Source organism: Bos mutus, chromosome 13, assembly GCF_027580195.1.
Source record: "Bos mutus isolate GX-2022 chromosome 13, NWIPB_WYAK_1.1, whole genome shotgun sequence".
Classification (NCBI taxonomy): domain Eukaryota; kingdom Metazoa; phylum Chordata; class Mammalia; order Artiodactyla; family Bovidae; genus Bos; species Bos mutus.
The window spans coordinates 44,836,611-44,857,536 of record NC_091629.1 but is presented as its reverse complement, the minus strand read 5'-3'; the positions used below and the strand labels follow the sequence as shown (position 1 = coordinate 44,857,536).

Here is a 20,926-nt window from a genome sequence, read left to right as displayed (position 1 = left end):
TTGGAGGATTAGTAAGATGATGCATAGCACTTAGCACACAGTGAATGGTCCGTTGGTGCTTGAGACTCAAGTCCACAACCAGAGGGCGTTGGCCATTCTTTTAGTGAATACGTATGTACTGAGTGCCGGACAGTCTGATGGTTCTGGATGCTGGGAAAACAGTGATGAATAGAACACAGTCCCTGGACTTCTTTGGTGGTTCAGTGGTTAAGAATCCACCTGCCAATGCAGGTGACATGGGTTCAATCCCTAGTCTGGGAAGATGCCTCATACTAAGTGGAGCAACTAAGCCTGCAAACCACAGCTACTGAGCCCATGCTCTAGCCTGCAACAAGAGAAGCCACCGTATTGAGAAGCCCATGCACCACAATGAAGAGCCTGCATGCTCCAACTAGAGGACGCCCGCGGCTGCAATGAAGACCCAGCTCAGCCAGGGGGATAAAAAAGAACAGAGTCCCTTTCCTCTTGGCGCTGACGTTCTAAGAGGGGAGACCTTTCATCATTAAACACATAAATATATAAGGTCACACCAATGATCCCACTTCTGAAAATGTATTCTGTGGATGTGTATGGACACATGTGAAATGAATACATTCAAGGTTATTCACTGCAGTCTTGTTTAGCTCAGTTTAGTCTTATTTCACCTCAGATGCGTCTAAATGTCTATCATTTAAATAAAGTTAAATGAGGTTAAATGAAGTATGGACTAGCCAGAGGAAGACTATACAACTACAAGGGTGAGGTCACTTTTCGTGTACTGATACAGAAAGATCTCCAAGATATATTGACAAATAAAAGGGATGTCAGGAATACTTTGGGTAAAAGAGGAGGGAAATAAAAAATATTTTAATACCAGCTTGTGCATATAACAAACTAATAATAATGCTTGTTAGCTGTGGACAGGACCAGGATTGGAATGAGATGGGTGGGAGGGAGATTTTTCACTATGTTCTTTTCTATAGTTTTAATTTTTGTACTAGTTCAAAAATTTTTTTTAATTTCAGCTTCCTCTTTCCTCCTTCCCTTTTCCAATATTTGTTGCAGGTGGTGGGCGGGACGTGGGACCAGTCATGGAAAAGCAGCTAAGTGAGGACGGGTCAGAGAAGGGAATCACAGATATGGAAATGGGAAAGGCTAGTGTGAACCCCGTGGTGCTGGGGGAATCAGTGTGAACTAATGACATTAGATAAGTGTAGACAGATACGCGTAGATGTAAATGTGTGTGTCTGTGCCCCAGACATGTGTTTCTCAGCTCTATCCACAAAGAGAGCCTAGGAGCACTAATACCCACATAGCAATGAGTACTCATAACACCAAATCTTGGTTGCTAAATGTAGCATTGTCCGCTGAAAGGAACCAGGAATCCTTGGGGAAATGACTGACTTGAGAGCCGGGCCAAGGAAAGTACACAGTAAGCCTGGAACATCTACTTTGTGCTATAAAATAAGTAGAAGCGCTCAAGTAATGCTGGGGACATGTCAACAGAGCCTAGGAACTGCTGGGACGATTTGAGCATCAGAAAAAATGATGACAGTGAATAAATGATTACAACACACTGGATAAAAATAGGGTTCTATGGAGATTTCCCTGGTGGTCCAGTGGCTAAGACTCCAAGCTCCTAAAGCAGGGGGCCCTGGTTCAGTCCTTGGCCAGGGAACTAGATCCTGCATGCCACAACTGGGGATCCCACAGGCTGCAACGAAGACCTGGCATGCGTGCTAAGTCACTCAGTCGTGTCCGACTCTGCGACCGCATGGACTGTAGCCTACTCGGCTGCTCTGTGCATGGGATTTCCCAGGCAAGAATACTGGAGTGAGTTACCATTGCCTTCTCCTGGGGATCTTCCTGACCCAGGGCTTGATTTAGTGGCTGAAAACAAGATCCATTTAGCTCACACCTCTGTGAGTCCCAAGTCTGGCACAGTCAGTTCAATTCAGTCGCTCAGTCACGTCGGACTCTTTGCGACCCCATGGACTGCAGCATGCCAGGCCTCCCTGTCCATCAACAACTCTTGGAATTTACTCAAACTCATGTCCATTGAGTCAGTGATGCCATCCAACCATCTCATCACACAGTCAGCTATGCCATATAACCTAACCTAATCATGGGAATGAACTCCATCATAGTCACAGCCCAGGGGATTATGCTGGACAGGCCCACCTACGGGGTTGGAAATCTTGGGTGCCATCTTAGAATGCTTCCTGCCATGGTGGGAGTTGAGGAACAAGGAAACCAGTGGGGCTATACAAGCGTGAGCAAGGGGAGGAGGAGTGGGAGACAGCCGAGTATCTTGGGTGGGAAGACATACATGTACCATAGAGACCACTGGGAGACTGAGGTCGAGAAAGTGACCTTGGGTATTTTTGCTCCTGAGTAAGGGGAGGGCCATGCCAGTTCCCCATGGACCCACTTGAGATACAGAGCAACCCTGAGGTACGACCCAAAAGATGATTTAAATCAAAGGGATGCAGGCCTAAAGCAGCCCTTGGGGAATCAGTGCACAGCTGGGCATAGGTGCTGCAGGGGCCTGCTCTATGCCTTTGACCTGGGAGGGGCAATGCAAGAAGCCATAGGGTCCTGAAACCTATAAAAGTTTACTGGAAAAATATTTTCAAAACTTCCCAGGGACTTCCCTGTTGGTTCAGCAGTTAAGACTACGAGCTTCCAAAGCAGGAGCCCGGGTTTGATCCCTGGTCAGGGAACTAGACCCTGTATGCCACAGCTGCGATACCACATGCCACAATTAAGACCCGGCACAGCCAAATAAAAAATAACGAAAACTTTCTAAAATTCAAAGCAATAAAGTTTAATTATGTGTCTACAAAGCAGCATTATGTCAATGGTGATCAACAACAAATTGGAATCACCTAATAGTTACATTGGTGTTATATTTAATATGATTGCATTTTGTTTCCATTTTTTAATTATTGTATTTATTTCTCCATAGGATCATATACAGCATACAAAATAAAAAGGTACAGAAAGGGATGGAATGAAAGGAAATCTCTCCTACTGTTGATGGCTAGCCACTCCTCCTCCTCCCTGGACACCAGTTTTCTGGGCTCAGAGGTGTTTTCTGCACACAAGTGAATGCACGTATACACACTTTACAAGGGTAGCTGCTCTGCCTGCTTTCTTCCCCTTGGCAGTGTATCTTAGAGATGCTTCTGATGACTTTGTATCGAGCTGCCTGGTCTTTTGTACAGCAGCGGAGTGGTCTGTGAGCCAGCTCTGCCTGCAAACCTACCACTTCTCCCAACACTCTTGGCCTCTCCCTGGCCCCTGGGAGAGTCACTGAAGCTCCCGCTCATCTCACTACTTCCGCTCAGTTGATGAGTCTGAGATCTGCTTGCCCATCCATGGCTGCCCAACAAGGCTGAAGGCTGAATCACAGCACCCAGAATTGTGCAAGAGTTAGGGCCCAGCCCCAGGGCAAATGAAATGAAAGAAAGCCAGAAGGCAGGGTGGAAAGGAGATGAATTCATCAGGTGCTTTAGGCATCTTTGGCTCAGATGGTAAACAATCTGCCTGCAATGTGGGAAGTAGGGGTTCAACCCCTGGGTCAGGAAGACCCCCTGGAGAAGGGAATGGCAACCCGCTCCAGTAGTATTGCCTGGAGAATCCCATGGACAGAGGAGCCTGGTGGGCTATAGTCCATGGGGTCACAAAGAGTCGGACACGACTGAGTGACTGACACTTTCACTTTGAAGGGCAGGAGGCTGAGGGCTCTGTCCTGCCAACCTGAGCATCATTGCCCACCTTTCCTGTGCACAGGTGTAAGTTTCTCTAGAATGTATCCAGGAATGGGATTGCTGGGTTGTAGAGTAAGTGCAGAATAATGACAAGTTGTTCTCCAAAGTTGTATAGATTGACCCCCCCTAAAACCAGTGTCAAGGAGCTTTCCTTATTCCATGCAAGTGATCACATTTGGATTTGTTCAGCCTTTTAGGTTTTGCCGATCTAGTGGACATAAAATGAGCTTTTAATTTGGATTTCCTGAATTACTAAGAGGTTGAGCATCTTTTCATATGCTCATTGGCTGTTCATGTTTTCTATTTTCTGTGTTTGTTCAAATTTTCAGCTTATTTTTCTTTTTGATTGTCTTCGTCTTGTTGATTTGTAGGAACTCTTTATATACTTTGAATACTAATCTTTGTCAGATTGTTACAAACATTTTCCAGTTTGTGGCTTAGTTTTTCAGTTTTTTATGGTGAACTTTGAACAGTCTTAATTCTAATGTAAATTAGTTTATTAATATTTGCCTTTTATGGTTTGGACTTTCTGCTTCTTGTTTGAGAAATTTTCTCCAACACAAATCCATCCTAATCTTTCTACAGTACATTTGTACGTATATTAAAAAATAAGACATATTGTATGTCCTATTTTATAGCTACTTTTCTATTTATGGGGCCTTCCCTGGTGGCTCAGATGGTAAAAAGTATCTCCTTCTTGCAATGCCGGAGATACGGGTTCTATCCCTGGGCCAGGAAGATCCCATGGAGAAGGAATTGGCAACCCACTCCAGTATTCTTGCCTGGAAAATCCCATGGATGGAGGAGCTTGGGGGGCTATGGTCCATGGAGTTGCAAAGAGTCAAACATGACTGAGTGATTAATACTTTCTACTTAAGAATATAACATGAACATTTTTCTATGTCTAAAATTCTACAGCATTATTGGTAAATGGTTGCATAGTTTTTTATTGCATGAAACATACTATTTACTGAATCCCCTATGCATGTTGTCATCGCCTATGTTGTTTTCAGCTTTTCATTATTATCAACAGATTTGTCAACAACATCCTGCAGCTATTTGGTCTACATTCATGGTGATTTCTCGTAGATAAAGTCCTAGGAGAGAAATTACCCCTCCAATTAAAGATTTCTGATCCATTGTACCAAATTTGCCAGAGGTCTTACTTGATTCCCTTCCCAGAACAACGTGACATTGTATTAAATTGCCCTTCCCAAGAGTCTAGAATCAGCAAAGTAGATGGATGGCACCAAGTAGGGGGTCCTGGAGACTGTGTTTTGAGCTGGGAGTAGTTAGGAGGTGGGTTTGGTTGCAGGCATGGAGATGGTCCCTCTACGGGAAGAAGACTTTACCCCTCTCCTTCCCACTCCCCTCACAGGTAAGACACCTTTATTAGGTGGTTTTGAACAGAAAGAGCCAAGAAATACCTGTTGAGACTGGCCTGGGTGTTACTTCTCTGCTAACTAATTGTATTTCTTTCTTTCTTTTTTACCACGTTGCATGCCTTGTGGGATCTTAACTCCCTGATCAGGGATCAAACCTGTACCCTCTGCAGTGGAAGCTCTGCAGTGGACTGCCAAAGAAGTCTCTAATTAATTATATTTTGAATGGTGTGAGTGGCTGCCCCAACTAGTTTTTCTGTGTGTTGAGCTGGGAATAGTGTCACTTACAGCTGCTTCCAACTGCGACTGGGTAAGCTTTCTCATGAAGTATTTTTCCAGTGAACCGAAAAATAAAAAAAATCCCCCAGAGAATGCTCAGCTTGAGAACTTGAAAACCTTAGAATAGGACTCTCATCTTGCTAGGAGTATCAAACTTTTAATAGATAAGTATTTATGTTAGCAAATATCAACATATATTTAAAATTATTAATTGATACTAAATTTTGTTTATGGCAGTGGTGTAAAGTTTTCCACTAGTGGGAACTGGCTTTATTTATTAATTTTTTAAATGAGACAATTTAAAGAAAAATGTTGAGTAAATTATATGAAATACAAACAGAAAGAAAGTAAGAGTTGGTGGGGGGAAGTGGTATAGTTGTGTCGAAACTTTGAGAAACTCTGCCTTGATGGAAACCCCCTCCTTCGAAGAAGTCTAAGACATGGCTGGGTTGGGTCAGGGAACAGCAAAACCTCAGGACTCTAGGGAGGACTCTGGGCAGCTCCAGAAGATGGAGACATCCTATTCAGAGGAGGGGCAAGTCATTCTTTATGTTACTGAAAACATATGTAGGGACTAACAAGTGTCTTTCCCTCTTCATTGTCACTTAATACTTGTAGCAAATTTGTGCAGTTTCAGGCTATGGGGGAGGTTACCCTATTCCTTTACAGAGAGGAATGGAGGCCTGGAGGGAAGAAGCAATTTGCTTGTGCTGCTCATGGGGTGAGCAGGCTTCCCTGGTGGCTCAGATGGTAAGAATCTGTCTGCAGTATGGGAGACTCAGGTTCAATCCCTGGATTGGGAAGTTAGGGAAGATCCCCTGGAGAAGGGAACGGCAACCCACTCCAGTATTCTTGCCTGGAGAATCCCATGGACAGAGGAGCCTGGCAGACTACAGTCCAAGGGGTCTCAAAGAGTTGGACATGACTGAGTGACTAACACACACACACGCACACGCGCGCACACACACACACGCTCATGGGGTGAATACATGGGAGAGGAGAACTTGGCTGTAGTGGTGGCTTTGGAATTTGTGAAGAAGTATATCAGGACTTGGATCTCTGGGGCCAGTACACCCACAACCCTTTGATGACAACAGTAACAATGATAACCATTAGCATTTATTGAGTGCCTGCTGTGTGCTGGCTCTCTGCTAAGCAACCTTGGCTGTCTCCATGAACACTTTACACTCACCCTCTGGTGTCGGATCCGTCACTTCCCAGAAAGTGTCGAGGGAGAAATTATCAATTCATGGTGCCTGCTCTTGTAGAAACTTGAATTCCAGTAAGGCAAAAGTAAGGCAGAAAACAACCACAGAAAGACACATGAATGAGGTAATTTCACATAATGGTAACTGCTACGAAGAAAACCAACAGGGCAAAAAGATATGCTTTCTGGAGGTAAGGAAAGGACTGTGCCACATGAGGTCATCAGGAGAGGCTTCTCTGAGGAGGTGACATTGAAGCTGGCGCCATGAATGAGCTGGATTTGTACCCAGCCCTATTCATGACCTCAGACCTATGCCACTCAGTCTCATGTGGCTCACAGGTGCTTCTGCCAGAGTCACCTGGCTCCCTTGTTAAGTGTCCTAGAGTTGTGGCTTATGGGCAGGAGTGTCTGGGACCTAGGAACGGAAGGATGATAAGACACCCCAACCAGAAGAGCTCGTACCCATGGGACTGCCCTGTCCAGTTGTAGGGCCTCTGTGTTCGAGGAGTTGTACAATACCCAGAGGTCTCTCCAGGTGATCCCTCGGCCAGAAAGGTGACCAAGTCCCAAAGAGGAGCTGGGCCACGCTTGCGTTGTGCAAGTGCTGGGCTCAAGGGTACCCAGCTAAGAGGGTAAGCTAAGAGGCCACCTGGCACCAGGAAGAGGGGGTGGCTGTTCCTAGTTCACACCAAGGGATGCTGTGGGCTAGTGGTGACCCTGAGCTTGGTGGGTTATGAGGGCAGAGATTGGCCCATGTTGCTTGCCCTTCTCTCTGCTTTGAGGCTTTGCCCCTGCCAGCCCGGGAGGCTAGAATAGGAGGCTCAGGAAGTAGAATGTCACCACTATTTGAGGATTGCAGTCCTTCTTGATTATGGTGAGGGGGGCTTCGCAAGCTCATCACAGGCGTTCTGGGGCAGGGAAGGGGAAGGCCTGGGACGCCCTGGGGTTTTTGTGGAGCTGACAGGCTGAGGAGAGGGCAGGGCCTGGGGCGGGGGTGGCCCAGAGGGGCTTATCTGCTCTGGGCCAGTGTCAGCTCAGGTCCCCAGCCTGTGGTACAGGCTGGAGCTGCCAGCCTGAGACTAGGGACCACAGCGAATTTGCATTTATATTGGAGACTTCTGTTTCCAGGGCCTGGGGGGAGGAGGGTAGCCACCATGGTCAACTGAGCAAGAGGCAGAGAGGAGGGGCCTCCAGCCTTGTCCTGCCAGGGACACGGGAAGTGGCTGGTGGGCTGGGCCTGCCTGGCCGAGGAACAGTGGCACAGAAGGTTCTCTGGGCACAAGGCCGGCCCTGACAGCCTGCCGGTCCACCCTCCTAGCCGCTTGCCAGTGTCAGCTGGGAGTTGGCTCTGCCTCATGGGCCTGGGAGAAAGGTCAGAGGCCTGTGCCAGCAGGGGACTGGTGGAGACAGAGTCCTCCTGGGACTGGGCACAACTGTTGTTCTGTCCCACCCTCTTCTCAACCTGTGAAGTGGTTTCAGCCAAGAAAACCAGGGCTCAGCGGCACTGAGCAATTAGGCCAAGGCGATCCAGCTTATAATCCAGTGCTCCTGAAGCTGCCTTCTAGTAACACTCAGGGTACTCATGTGCTCTGGGAGATGCCCTCTGACTCTGGGGTAGAGAAGACTTGGCAGATACAACAGTATCTGATTTGGGGAGAGTCGAAGGAGCTCATCACAGATACGTGACACCCTTAGGACTGGCTTTGTGATGGCTCAGCAGACATGCTTCATTTTATGAAGAAGTCCATGGTCATGACCAGGTTAGGACCAGATTGACCCTTGCCTTTGGGGAATGTAGCTTCTCCCTGTGAGATTTCATAAGGGGGAAGGAATGCCAGAAAGGCAAGAAGGAGGGAGAGAGGAAAAGAGGGGAGCATGGAAATAAGGCATGGAAGAAAGGATAGAAGGAAGCATGGAAGGAGGGCTGGCTGGAAATAAGAAAGGAAGGAAGGGAAAGAGAGCAGTTGAGAAGAGGAGTCAAGGCCAGCAGCACCCCACTGGCAGTGGGAGAGAGCCACCCACCCCCCCACAGTGTGCTGCCTCCCTTACGCACCTGGAACTGTGGTGAGTCCCCTCCTGGCTGGGGTATGGAGTGGTGCTCCCTCCCCATCCTCCTGCTCCTCCCACTACACCGAGTCCTCCTGGCTTCCAGTGGCAGGCTGAGTCCTGCTCCAGGCAGGGGACAAGTGACCGCCTGGTGGGTGCTCCAGGGAACAGAGGTCAGAGCCCCCCTGTGATCTTGAGGCTCAGTTCTGGTGACCCAGGCTTTATCATCATCCCTTAGTGCTTTGCTGCCTCTGGGGTTCTGTCTTGTTCTTTGGGCTCTCTTCACTGCCCCCCTCCCCCATCCCTCCAGACGGAGGTCTTGGCCCCCTTCCCCCAGCCTGTGACTGTGGGCTTGCAGCTGACAAACCTCCTGGTCCTGGCTCTCCATCCAGTAGCATGAGCCCTCCCTGTCTGTCACCAAACAGTCAGGATGGCCTGTTCCACCTGGCAGGCTGGCTAGTGCCCAGCTTCGTCTTGGGAAACGAGGACCAGCTCTGACAACCTGCTGCCCAGCTCTGACAACCTGCTGCCTAGGTTCAAATCCTGACTGTGCCTCTTCCTAGCTGTGTGGACTCGGGCAAGACCCTTCGCTTGTCTGGTATGAAGGTATTAGTCACTCAGTTGTGTCCGACTGACTCTTCGGGATGCCATGGACTGTAGCCTGCCAGGCTCCTCTATCCCTGACATTCTCTAGGCAAGAATACTGGAGAGGGTTGCCATTCCCTTCTCCAGGGGATCTTCCTGACTCAGGGATTGAACCTTCATCTCTCATGCTTCTGCACTGGCAGGCACATTCTTTGCCACTAGCACCACCGGGAAGCCCTCGCTTCTCTGAGCCCTGGCTATTCATCAGTAAATGGGTGGGAAGCTAAGACCTGCCTCTTAGATCGCTATGTGGATTATATAAGATCATGCATGGAAAGTACTTGGCTCTGTGCCTGCCATCTAGTAAGCACTCAATACCTATTAGCTCTTATTATCCAAACTCTGTCTTTCAGCCTAGTGGGGATGTTAGGTTCCAGGGACCTGTTTCTGTGCCTCCTCCATTAACTTTTTTATGCCTAGTGTCTTATGGCTATTTCAGTATATACAGGATTGAACCCTGCCACTATTTCACTACTGCCACTTCTTCCAGCTAACATTTAATGTGTCCTTATGATGAGCTACACATTGTTCAAGCATTTTAAAAAATATGACTCCAAATTCCTTGACTCTCTTCCTGTCAAGGGGCGGAGTCTATGACCCCTCCTGTGATGGTTTCTAGAAATAAAATATGGCTGAAGTGACACGGTGTGACTTCTGAGGATAGGTTAGATGTGGCCATAATCACCTGTGCTTGGGTCTCAGGGGACACTCGCTCTTGGAACCCAGCTGCCACGCTGTGAGGAAGCTCACGACCCAAGGAGAGGCCGCATACAGCTGTTCCAGCTAATAGCCTCAGCTGAGCTAGGCTTGGCTGCCAGACATGTAAGGGCAGACTCCTTTTGATGATTCTGGTGCCTGGTCTTCAGTTCTTTCCAGCTGAGGCCCCAGGTACTGTAGAATGGGAGGAAGCCATCTCCCATGTGCTCTGTCTGAATTCTTGACCCATACGAATCTGTGAGCTTAAGAAACTGGTTAACAACACTGTATTTGGGGTGGGTTGTTACTCAACAGTCAATAATCGGAACCCTTGCACTGACTCAGGAAGTAGTTGTTATAATCATTTCCATTTCACAGAGGAGGAAATTAAATCCAAGATGCTTCAATGAGTTCCTCAAAGTCACAGAGCACCTAAGAGAGGGGATTTGTCCTCATGAGTCTCATTCAAAGCTGCACACCATCTTCAAGGACATGGTGGGCCAGAGAGGAGATTAGATGCCAATTTGAAGGCCTTGGGGGGCCGCAGGAGGGCACTGTGGTGGAATCTGTGAGTTTGGGGAAGGGCATTAAGAAGGGTGCCATGTGGAGAGGCTGAGAGGCTGAGAAGGGGCTTGAAGTGGCCACTGGGATGGACAGTGCCATCCTGCCATTGTCTGCTGTCTTCTCTCTGCCCTGCCTCTCAGAGCTCTGAAGCGCTGAGAAGGACTCTGAGAAGCCCTTCTCTGTGAAGGACTCAGTAGGAGTCCTAATCTTAGTTCCTCATGAGCTTAGCCCAGCCAGGGATACCCACCAGTTGGGCTGACCTGGGCTGTGCCTTTGGACAGGCAGAGCTTGGCTGCAAAGGCCGGGGGCTTCAGGGCCAATATGAGCAGAAAAGAGACCCAGGTGAGTTCTCTGCCCTGTGCACCTCAAGACGGGCCACAGTGCTCCAAGATCACCTGTGCCAACTGCATCTGTTTTGGAGTTGGCTGTGAGTGGAAGAGAACTCCAAAGAAGAGTGCCTTAAAGGAGACAAACACTGATTTCTCCTTCTCATAAACAGTCCGGAGGCCGGCAGTCCTAAGCTAGCAAGATGGCTCTTTGGTTCACAGGGACCCAGATTCCTTCTATCTTACTGTTCCACACTCCTCAACACCTCACGGCCCAAAATAGCTGCTTATTCCCAGTCATCATATTTACATTCCGAGGGAAGGGGGAAGAGGCTCTGCCTCTCTGTAAGGACCTCTCTCAGGAATTGCACGTGGTGTTCTACTTTTCCCCTCTTGGCCAGGATGGAGACACATGGCCATACCTGACTGTAAGAGGCTAGGAAGTGTGGTCTCTATTCTAGTGTCCATGTGCTCAGCAGTATCTACAGGGTCCTAATACTAAGCGAAAGGGAGACCGTAGGCTTGGAAACCACCAGTAATCCCAGCCACACCTGAAAACTGGCAGCCAGAGTGAGTGTTTTTAAACTCATATCATCTTGTTTCCCTGCTTTAATGCGTCCTGTAGCTCCCCCTGCTCCCACTATAAAGGCTAACTCCTTATCCAGCTCTCAGGACCGCCTGATCTTATCCTGACCTTATACCTCTGCTGCCTCATCCTCTCCAGCCCACCCCCAACACTGAACTCAAACCATACCCACACCCACTCTGACCCCGAGTCTCCTCTGTGCTCTGATGATTTGGGATATCCATAATCAGAATCAGCCACAGAGGCAGTTGAAAACTTTAAGGGCTGTGGTTGTAAAAGTCCCTACCATGTGCCAGGTACATACATAACATTTTCCCATCTCAATCCAACCTCAGTGACCTGTTAGGTTGGTACCCTTAGGACTTCCTTCTATAGATAAGAAACAAACACGCTGGGTAGAGGCGTGTCATGATCTCCTTGCTGCACTGCCTTGCTGATGAGAAATGACAACTGTGGGCATGGTGCACAATGCTCCCTTCTGTCATCTTGTGGCAGTCCTCACAGTGACTGTGTCCCTTTTGCAAATGAGGAAATGGAGGCTCAGAGAGGAACAGTGACTCCCCCAAGGCCATGCAGCCAGGTAATAGCCATGTCCTGATTGAAACCCAGGTTTCTCTGCCCCTTGCCTCCTGGGGCTTATCCTGGCCGATTTCAGGCCCTAATCCCTGGAGCTCCACCAGCTGCCCCGTTTGCCTCCCCACGGAGGACTGAGGACAGACTGCACTCTCCCTTTTGTGGTCCTGGTGAAGGTGGCAGGGATTCCAAAGTCCAGGCTTCAGATGAGGAGATGGAGATGGAGGTCCCCAGAAGGAAGGAACTTGCCCAGGATCCTACCCACCATCAAGGGGATTACTGGCAAGGAAGCCAGGTCTCCTGGCTTCCAGTGCAGGATCTTACACACTCAGCTCATTCATGCACAAATATTTATTGAACGCCTACTGTGTGCCAGGCACAGTGCTAGCCTCTGGGAATCACAGAGATAACAAAAACAGGCATAAATGCCTGTACCCGCCGCCCCGCCCCCCTGCCCACCCACCATGGAGCTAACATTCTAGGGCAGAGTTGGGGAGGGGGAGGTGGTGGAAACTAACCAAATAAATCTTCAGCAGCTACTGTCTTCCCTCTTTATTTCTTTCTTTCAACAAATATTTATTGAGAACTATATTTCTATAAGACAGACATGGTCCTGACTCTCCTGGAGTGAGGGTCTAGTGGTGGAGACAGGCACTAAATGAGGAGACACATAAATAAACAAGATAAATTCAGATTGTAATAATGGCAGAGAAGACATCAAGGTTAAGTGCTAGCGAGTGAGGGGGAAGGGAGGCAGAGCTTTGGAGGGTGTGGTCAGGGAAGGTTTGAGGGCTGGAGCTGAGATCTGAAGGGCACGAAGCAGCCAAGCAGGGTGTTCCAGTTGGAGGAAACAGCAAGTTGCAAAGGGGCCAGGTAGGACTAAGCTTGGAGGTGTCGGGGAGGAGCAGAGAGAAGGCCAGGTGGCTGGAGCAGGGTGAGAGGTGGCAGGTCAGACAGGGACGTGAGAAGGGCCAGGGTGCCATTGAGGGATACTGAATCAAGAGAGGGATGACTAGACCCACAGGGGGCACCGCTCAGGCAGGCCAGTCGTCCCTACATCTGGGGGTTTCCCAGCCAGACCCCCGAGGGGGAGCGCTGAGCACCTGCTGGCCTGGCACTGTCTGCCTCTGCAGAGATAAAGCCCCACAGCCCCCTGCAGTGGAGCCCCCCTGGGCAGTTGCTCCACCTGCACAGCCGGCCAGGGCATTGTGTGCTGGCTCTGACAGGCACACCTGGTGCTCTCACTAGCCTGCTGTCTGTCCTGATTTAGGGGCTCATCCTGGCTGGTTTCAGGGCCTGTTCCCCAAGGTCCACCAGCTGGGATGAGGCTGGCTGAGGAGGAGGAAGCAGGCTCTGGTAGTAACCCAGGTAGAAAGCATGTCTCACCCTGGCAAGCCCATTGGACCCAGAGAGAAGTAGTCCTGAGCACCTATGAAACTCCAGACTTCCCTTTTCTGTTCACCTTTCCCCAGACGGCAAAGAGCCTGGGGCTCATGCAGGAAGCAAGGTTCAAGTGCCAGTTTAGCTGTGGTGCTTAGAAATTTTCAATCTCCCTTTCTGGGCCTCAGTATCCTCATCTGTACAATGGAAGGGTTGACTTGACTAAATTCAATGTAGACTCTAGAGATAGACTGTCTGAATCTTCACTTTCCCATGTAGTGGCTATTTGAACCTAGGTAAATTATTTTCCGTGCCTCAGTTTACTCATCTATAAAATGGGAGTATAATAATAGCGTCTATTTCAAGGGTTGTCTGAAGACTGAGTTATGTGTGCTTGGAAGACTGTGCCTGGTGCTTAGAACACTGCTTGTCCCATGGTAAGTGCTATATTTAACTCTGATTGGTATTATTATTCAAATCTTTAGAGAACATTGAACTGGAAAGACTTAGAAAGACTCTAAGATAACCGAGTCTGTTTGTTTGCAAACTTTTTGGTCTTTGTTTTTAACAAGAGGCTCTGCATTGCTCAAGAGAAATTTTACTCAGAAGCCCAGCTGTTCAAGGGGATAGAGGGAGGGGGTGCTTGCTCCACCTGCTTCCCCGTCTCTGTGTCTGCAGCCCTCAAGGGGGATACTGGAGCATAATTTGAGAACTCCTGTTCAGTTTGTCTCCTTCAGCTCACCGTCAGGAAACTGAGACTCAAGAGAGGGACAGGGACCAGTCCAGGTCCCACAGGGATTGAGTGGCTCAGCCTAGCCTAGAACCAAGATCCCCTGGTTTTCTCAAAGCAAGACAAGGGGCAGGAGCTGGGAGAAAAGCAAGGACCAGAAGCCACTTAGGGGACTGGGTGCATTGTGGCGTCAAGTTATTAGCATGTAAATTACATGCAAATAGATGCAAAACAGCATGTTTTATGCTAATTTGCAGAGTCGAGAGCTACGACATTTTTGGTAATAGGGCAGCAGCCCTGGTCCCTGGGCATTGCCGAACACGCGTCCCTTTTTTCTTTCTTTCTTTCATTATTATGATCGGGCCCATAAATCTTGGCTTGGCTGTAATCCCGCCCCTTCTCGCCTGCAAGCCTGGCTCTTGTCACCCTCAAGGGCTTCCTCTCCAGTCTCCTGGTCCTGCCTGGGCTCAGGGACAGGCCTGGGCAACGGATCAGAGAACCAGGATTCAGGAGCCACTAGTCAGCTCCAGGGCGTGGAAGCTGCTTCTTGAGGAGGGGGTCTGGGTGGAAATCTGATGGGGCTCGGGTCATGGCTGCCAATCCTCTGTGCCAGTTGTCCTGGGCATCTGGGGCATGTCCACCATGCCTTCCCAAAGCCAGCCCTAAGCCCAGGTTTGGCACCTCTGCAGAGCTCCCATGGCCACTGTGGCATTCCCACTATTGTCTGGGGTTGGCCAGCCTTGCAGGATGACCCCCTCCAGGAGGGCAGGGCCTGCTCCTTTTCTTGTACACCCCGTACCTGGGACACAGGTTTTGGATGTATCTGGTGTTGGAGAACTGAAGCCGTACACAGAGATCTGGCTGTGCACCTGGGTGAGCTCGCAGTTTCTGAAACCGTGCTGCTGGAATTCAAATCCTGACACCTCTGCTTCCTGAGAAAATGCTAGCACTCGTACTAACAGGAATGATGCACCTACTGTGACCCAGGTGCTTTGCTTGGTGCTTACTGTTTAGGCTCTCACTGATAATAATACAGCAAGTCCCCCACATACAAACTTTAAGTTAGGAACTTTCAAAGACGTGAACATGCCCCTGTATGCCAGTTGCTGTACTGTACCACTGTACTTTTCAAGATACTGTAAGATTTAAAATGTTTTATTGTTTTTTTTTAATGTATTATTTATGTGAAAAAAGTATTATAAACCTAGTACAGTACAGTATTATATAGCTAGGTGTTAGTTGGGTACCTAGGGTGACTGTTGTACTTACGAACAAACTGGACTTACCAACAGACTCTTGGAAAGGAACTTGTTTGTATGTGGGGGACTTACCATATCTTATAGGGTGGGTATTTTATTATGGCTCCCATTGTATGAGGAGAGGTCAGATGAGTTGCCCAAGGTCACAACCCCAGGGGAGCTGACTAAAGGGGCATTTATATTTATTGAGGACAAGGGCCTCATAAGGCAGTGGTTCTAAACCACTCAGCAAAGCTGCTGTCACAGGAAATCAGAGCTTCTGCCTTACCATCTGCCAACCTTTTGACAATGTTAAACTTTACCTGTGCCCATAGAAAATATGGATGGTTAAGAAATCTCAACCTTTTGTTTTTTTGCAGTCCCTCTACCCATTATGGCAACCCACTCCAGGATTCTTGCCTGGAGAATCCCAGGGACGGGAGCCTGGTGGGCTGCCGTCTATGGGGTTGCACAGAGTGGGACACGACTGACGTGACTTAGCAGCAGCAACCCATTTTGTTCTGGTAAATGGCTTACTGCAAGCCACCACCTTCTCCATAATACTTAGATAAGACTCTATCCATCTTTCTCATGGCTCCCCTAAGACTAGACTCCCCTTGTTTGTCTGTGACCTTTTCGCTTTTGCCTGAGCCTGCTAAGGCCAAACAAAGACCTTCCCATTCTTTGTCTCCTGGTTGATTAGCTGAGGTTAGAACTGTTTGTGCCATCTGAAACTAGACACAGAGATAAACATTTCCTGTTCAGCTGGTTGAGACGACTTCCCCTGATTGTAAAACATCCCCCACCTGTAACCTGTCTACTCCACCCTATAAAAGTCAGGCAAACCGGCCCAGCCCAGACACCGTGGTCTTGGGCTCGCGGGTGCTTCTCCATTGCAGGAGCTTGAAAAAAAAACAAAATCACCTCTCCCATTGTCTAATGTATTTTGTCTTTGACACTCTTCCACTGTGCCGTTTTTCAGCTAAGGCTCCCGAGCCTTTTTAGGGCCCCGCGTGTGACCTTGGATCACTTATAAGCATCTCCGGGCTCCGGGCTCCTCTGCTCCAAAACGTGATGATCACCGGCCCTACCTCCCCAGGTTGAGAGTGGAGATCACGCCCGGAAACGCTTGGCGCGGAGCCTGGCCGGAGTGAACGCTCCAGAAATGTCAACCTTTGTGTTTGCAGGAAAGGCGAGCGGCGCTTGGGACACTCGGCCGGAGGAAGTGGAGGAGTGGAACGCGCGTCTGGAGACCTCTACCCACCCCTGCTCCGGCGCTGGGGGGCTGTCCTGGGTCCCCTCCCCCGGCGCCCCCCGGGATCGCAGTCTGGGTCGGGGGTCCGGGAGGGGCATACTCCCCACTCCCGCCCTCCCCGCCGCCCGCCTTTGATTACGGCTAGCAGCGAATCGCCGAGCAAATTAACTTTTTGCACACTTCATTATGCGCCGCCCCGCGTCCCCCCGGGGCCGCGGCCCCGCCCCCGCCCCGCGCCGACAACTTGATTGGGCAATTAATCTTCTCGGTCCCCCCAGCCCCCCGCGCCCGGCCCGGGCCTTTGTGCGCCTGCACGCGGGCCGCCGGCGCCCGCCCGGACGGCCGGTCTGCTAGCGCTGATAAGGCGCGCGCGCCGCCCGGCCCCCGCCTTTGTCCGCGCGCGGGGAGGCGCGGCCGTCGCTGCCGTCTAGCACCCCGTCAGCGCGCCCCCGCCCCCTCGGCTCGGTCCATCTGTTTGAGCTGCGCAATCCTCCAGCGGCCTGGCGGGGGAGGGGTCTCGCTCTCGGGCCGGGAGCCAGCACCCCCTCCACCCGATCGCTCCATGTGTAGGAGAGACGCCCCTCAGCCCCCGAGAAACACACACACGCACACACACAGCGCCCAATTAAGCAGCGCGGTAGTAATTAAGAAGTGGGGGGGCGCGAGGCACAGCAGCAGTCTAAGGAATGGAGGGGTTTCCGAGCTGTGTCCAAAAAAAGAAGGGGCCCCGCCACCCATCCTGTACTCGGGTGTGTAACCCCTGGTTACACGCTTGGGGCTCTGCAGACTCGGATGGCTGCGGTTGGGGTAGGAAGAGAGAAGGAGAGGCCCTGGGAATTTGTCTGATAAGTCATGCTTCTTTGTGCATTTTTTCCTGGTGTTTTGCCAGCAGTTGACCCAGCCTCAAAAAGGCAGCCTGTGATTAGTGAGTGTTGAGAACCCGGGTCCTAAATGGAGGCTAAATGAAGGACGATTGTAGAGACCAATAGCAAGGTGGTTCAGAAAGGGCTCCCAACTCACTATGGGAGGCTGTGTTTCAGGTAACAGCTCTGTGCCCAGGGGTGGTGGAGGCCACGGGCTGTCAGCGCTGGGCATCCAGCATGTGCTGGTTCTTGGGATTTTCTCTGGCCTTCCCTGGACGACACAGGACAGGGACTGAAAGCTGATGGGTGAAAGATGATGCTGGAAACAGGCTCTTGAGTTTCCTCCTGCTCCAGGGGTGCAAAGCTTGAGGTCTGTGCAGAGCTTAGAGCTGGTGTGTGTGTGTGTGTGTGTGTTCGTTCCCTGGGAAGTGTCTGCACCAGCTTGTGAAGGGTTCGAGTTTTGTTTGAGTAGAGGATTCTTAGCCTTCACTAGTGCTCATAATAAGGGTGTGACCCAGTGTGCACAGAATCCCCGAGGAGAGGGCTGGCAAAGCAGCTTCATTCGGGTAATCCACCAGCAATGCTGACCTAACACTCACTGTTTGCAGAGTTCACAAGGGCACCCCCAGATGCTAGGACAGCATGAGCAAAGCAGAGCTGCTTGTTGTCCTCACAGGCTCACAATCTAGTCTGAGAGATGGATGAGAAAGAAGATAAACACAGAAGTCATGAGATGATAGAGCTGGAGATAAAAACAAAGCAGGACAACAGTTGGTGTGTGGGCCCCACTTGCTGGACATGCCCTCCCCACCACCACCAGGATGCCCCGATGCCCAGGGAGTGAAGTCTGCACTCCGAAATGCAGGGACCTAGGCTGCCCTGACTCTCTGTAACCTATCTCTCTACTCCCTGGGACCTAGACTCCCCAGCCAGTTCTGTGGCCATCCCAGGGGCAGGGTCCCTGGGATGATGGCCTGGCTCAGTCTGCTGTGGGCTCTCCCCCTTATTCCTGTGCAGGTGGTGGTGGTGGTTCCTTCTGATAATGACAGCCTCCAGTCTTGCATGACGGAAAGGCCTCACGGGTTTATAGTCCAGAAGGGGCCCTGTGAGCAAAAGCTGAATTAAAATGGAGAAATACAGCCTCCCCTTCCTCCCCTCCTTTCCCTCCCCTGGCCCAACTTCCCTCATTCCCACAGCCCGTGAGGCCATGGGTGAATAGTTTCTTAGTCCATTTGCCTTGCTAAGCTGAGTTAGAGAGCTGGGTATATACCTCTCTATGCAAAGAGTCAGACACGACTGAGCAGCTGAACTGAACTGATGGGTATAAAGTTAGGAGACACCCAGAACCAGAAAGTGAAATAAAGAGAATACTATTTGACTCTGAATGCACCACCCCTCCACTCCCCAGTACAGACTAAGTTTAGATCCCTTGTCAACTCTAGTCCCCGAATCTAATGTTCTGGCTCTAAACATTCTAAGACTTCAGAGTTGTAGACTCTGACATTCTAGAATATTAACATCCTATACATCTTACATGAACATTCTGGATGTCTATGATTTCTGCCCTTGTGTTCTAGAATTCTGGGACCCCAATATTGATTTTTGTTGGGGTCTACACATTGAAGTAACAAAAGAGAAAGACTCCATGCAGAGTCACATGATTTGTCATAATGATAGCAACTAACAGTCTTTCAATCATGCTTTTATTCAACAGTTCTTTTTGTTGTGGTGGTTCCAAATAGGAAAAGGAGTATGTCAAGGCTGTATATTGTCACCCTGTTTATTTAACTTATATGCAGAGTACATCATGAGAAACGCTGGACTGGAAGAAACACAAGCTGGAATCAAGATTGCCAGGAGAAATATCAATAACCTCAGATATGCAGATGACACCACCCTTATGGCAGAAAGTGAAGAGGAACTAAAAAGCCTCTTGATGAAGGTGAAAGTGGAGAGTGAAAAAGTTGGCTTAAAGCTCAACATTCAGAAACGAAGATCATGGCATCCGGTCCCATCACTTCATGGGAAATAGATGGGGAAACAGTGGAAACAGTGTCAGACTTTATTTTTGTGGGCTCCAAAATCACTGCAGATGGTGACTGCAGCCATGAAATTAAAAGACGCTTACTCCTTGGAAGGAAAGTTATGACCAACCTAGATAGCGTATTCAAAAGCAGAGACATTACTTTGCCAACAAAGGTTCGTCTAGTCAAGGCTATGGTTTTTCCTGTGGTCATGTATGGATGTGAGAGTTGGACTGTGAAGAAGGCTGAACGCCGAAGAATTGATGCTTTTAAACTGTGGTGTTGGAGAAGACTCTTGAGAGTCCCTTGGACTGCAAGAAGATCCAACCAGTCCATTCTAAAGGAGATCAGCCCTGGGATTTCTTTGGAAGGAATGATGCTAAAGCTGAAACTCCAGTACTTTGGCCACCTCATGTGAAGAGTTGACTCATTGGAAAAGACTCTGATGCTGGGAGGGATTGGGGGCAGGAGGAGAAGGGGATGACAGAGGATGAGATGGCTGGATGGCATCACTGACTCGATGGACATGAGTCTGAGTGAACTCCAGGAGTTGGTGATGGACAGGGAGGCCTGGTGTGCTACGATTCATGGGGTGGGGTCGCAAAGAGTCGGACACGACTGAGTGACTGATCTGATCTGATCTGATCTGATTTAAAGAATCTTTTAAGTGCCAGACACTGTTCTTGGATTATACAAATAAATAAATTTAAATATTAATAAATAAATAGATACACAATTTGTTAGAAGATGACATGTGCAGGAGAGAGGGTTAGGGAGTAAGGAAGCACAATTCAAATTGATGGTCAAGGTAGGACATACTAGGAAGGTAATATTTGATTTTCTATTTGTTCTTTCATTTATTGAAATTTGAAATCTCAGTGTATAACTATGGATTTGTTTCTCCTTGGAGGTCTACCAGCTTTTGCTGTACATATTTTAGATCTCTGCCATTAGGAATATAAACATTTAAAATTGTTTTATGCTCTTAATTAGTCAATCCCTTGCTTGTTATGAAATGACCTTATCTATCCCTAGTAAGATTCTTTGCTCTGAAATGAGCTTTTTCTGATATTAACCTAACCACTCTAGTGCTCTTTTAATTAGTGTTAGTGTGGTATATCTTTTTCCATGCTTGTACTTTTAACTTGTGTCTTTATATCTGAAGTGGATGTGTGGTTTTGTTTTTGTTTTGGTAGATGGCATGTATTTGGGTCTTTATAAAAATTCAATCTCACAATCTCTGCTTTTTAATTGGGAGTGTTTAGACCATTTACATTTAATGTGATTATTGATATGATTCGATTTAAGCCTATTATCTCATATTTTCTTTCTCTGTCCCATTTGCTCTTTCCTTTTCTTCTTTTTCTGCCTCATTTCTTT

General features: G+C 48.9%; 1 long non-coding RNA gene across 3 annotated transcripts in view; it reads left to right on the top strand.

Annotated features, from left to right (window-relative positions):
• LOC138990447 (uncharacterized) overlaps nucleotides 1–19,470 on the top strand; it is a 58,900-nt gene extending 39,430 nt beyond the window's left edge. For all 3 annotated transcript variants that reach the window (XR_011466574.1, XR_011466575.1, XR_011466573.1), the window contains one exon: nucleotides 16,592–19,470. This is a non-coding gene — a long non-coding RNA (uncharacterized lncRNA). The remainder of the gene's footprint in view (nucleotides 1–16,591) is intronic.
• The last annotated feature ends 1,456 nt before the right edge of the window (nucleotides 19,471–20,926 follow it).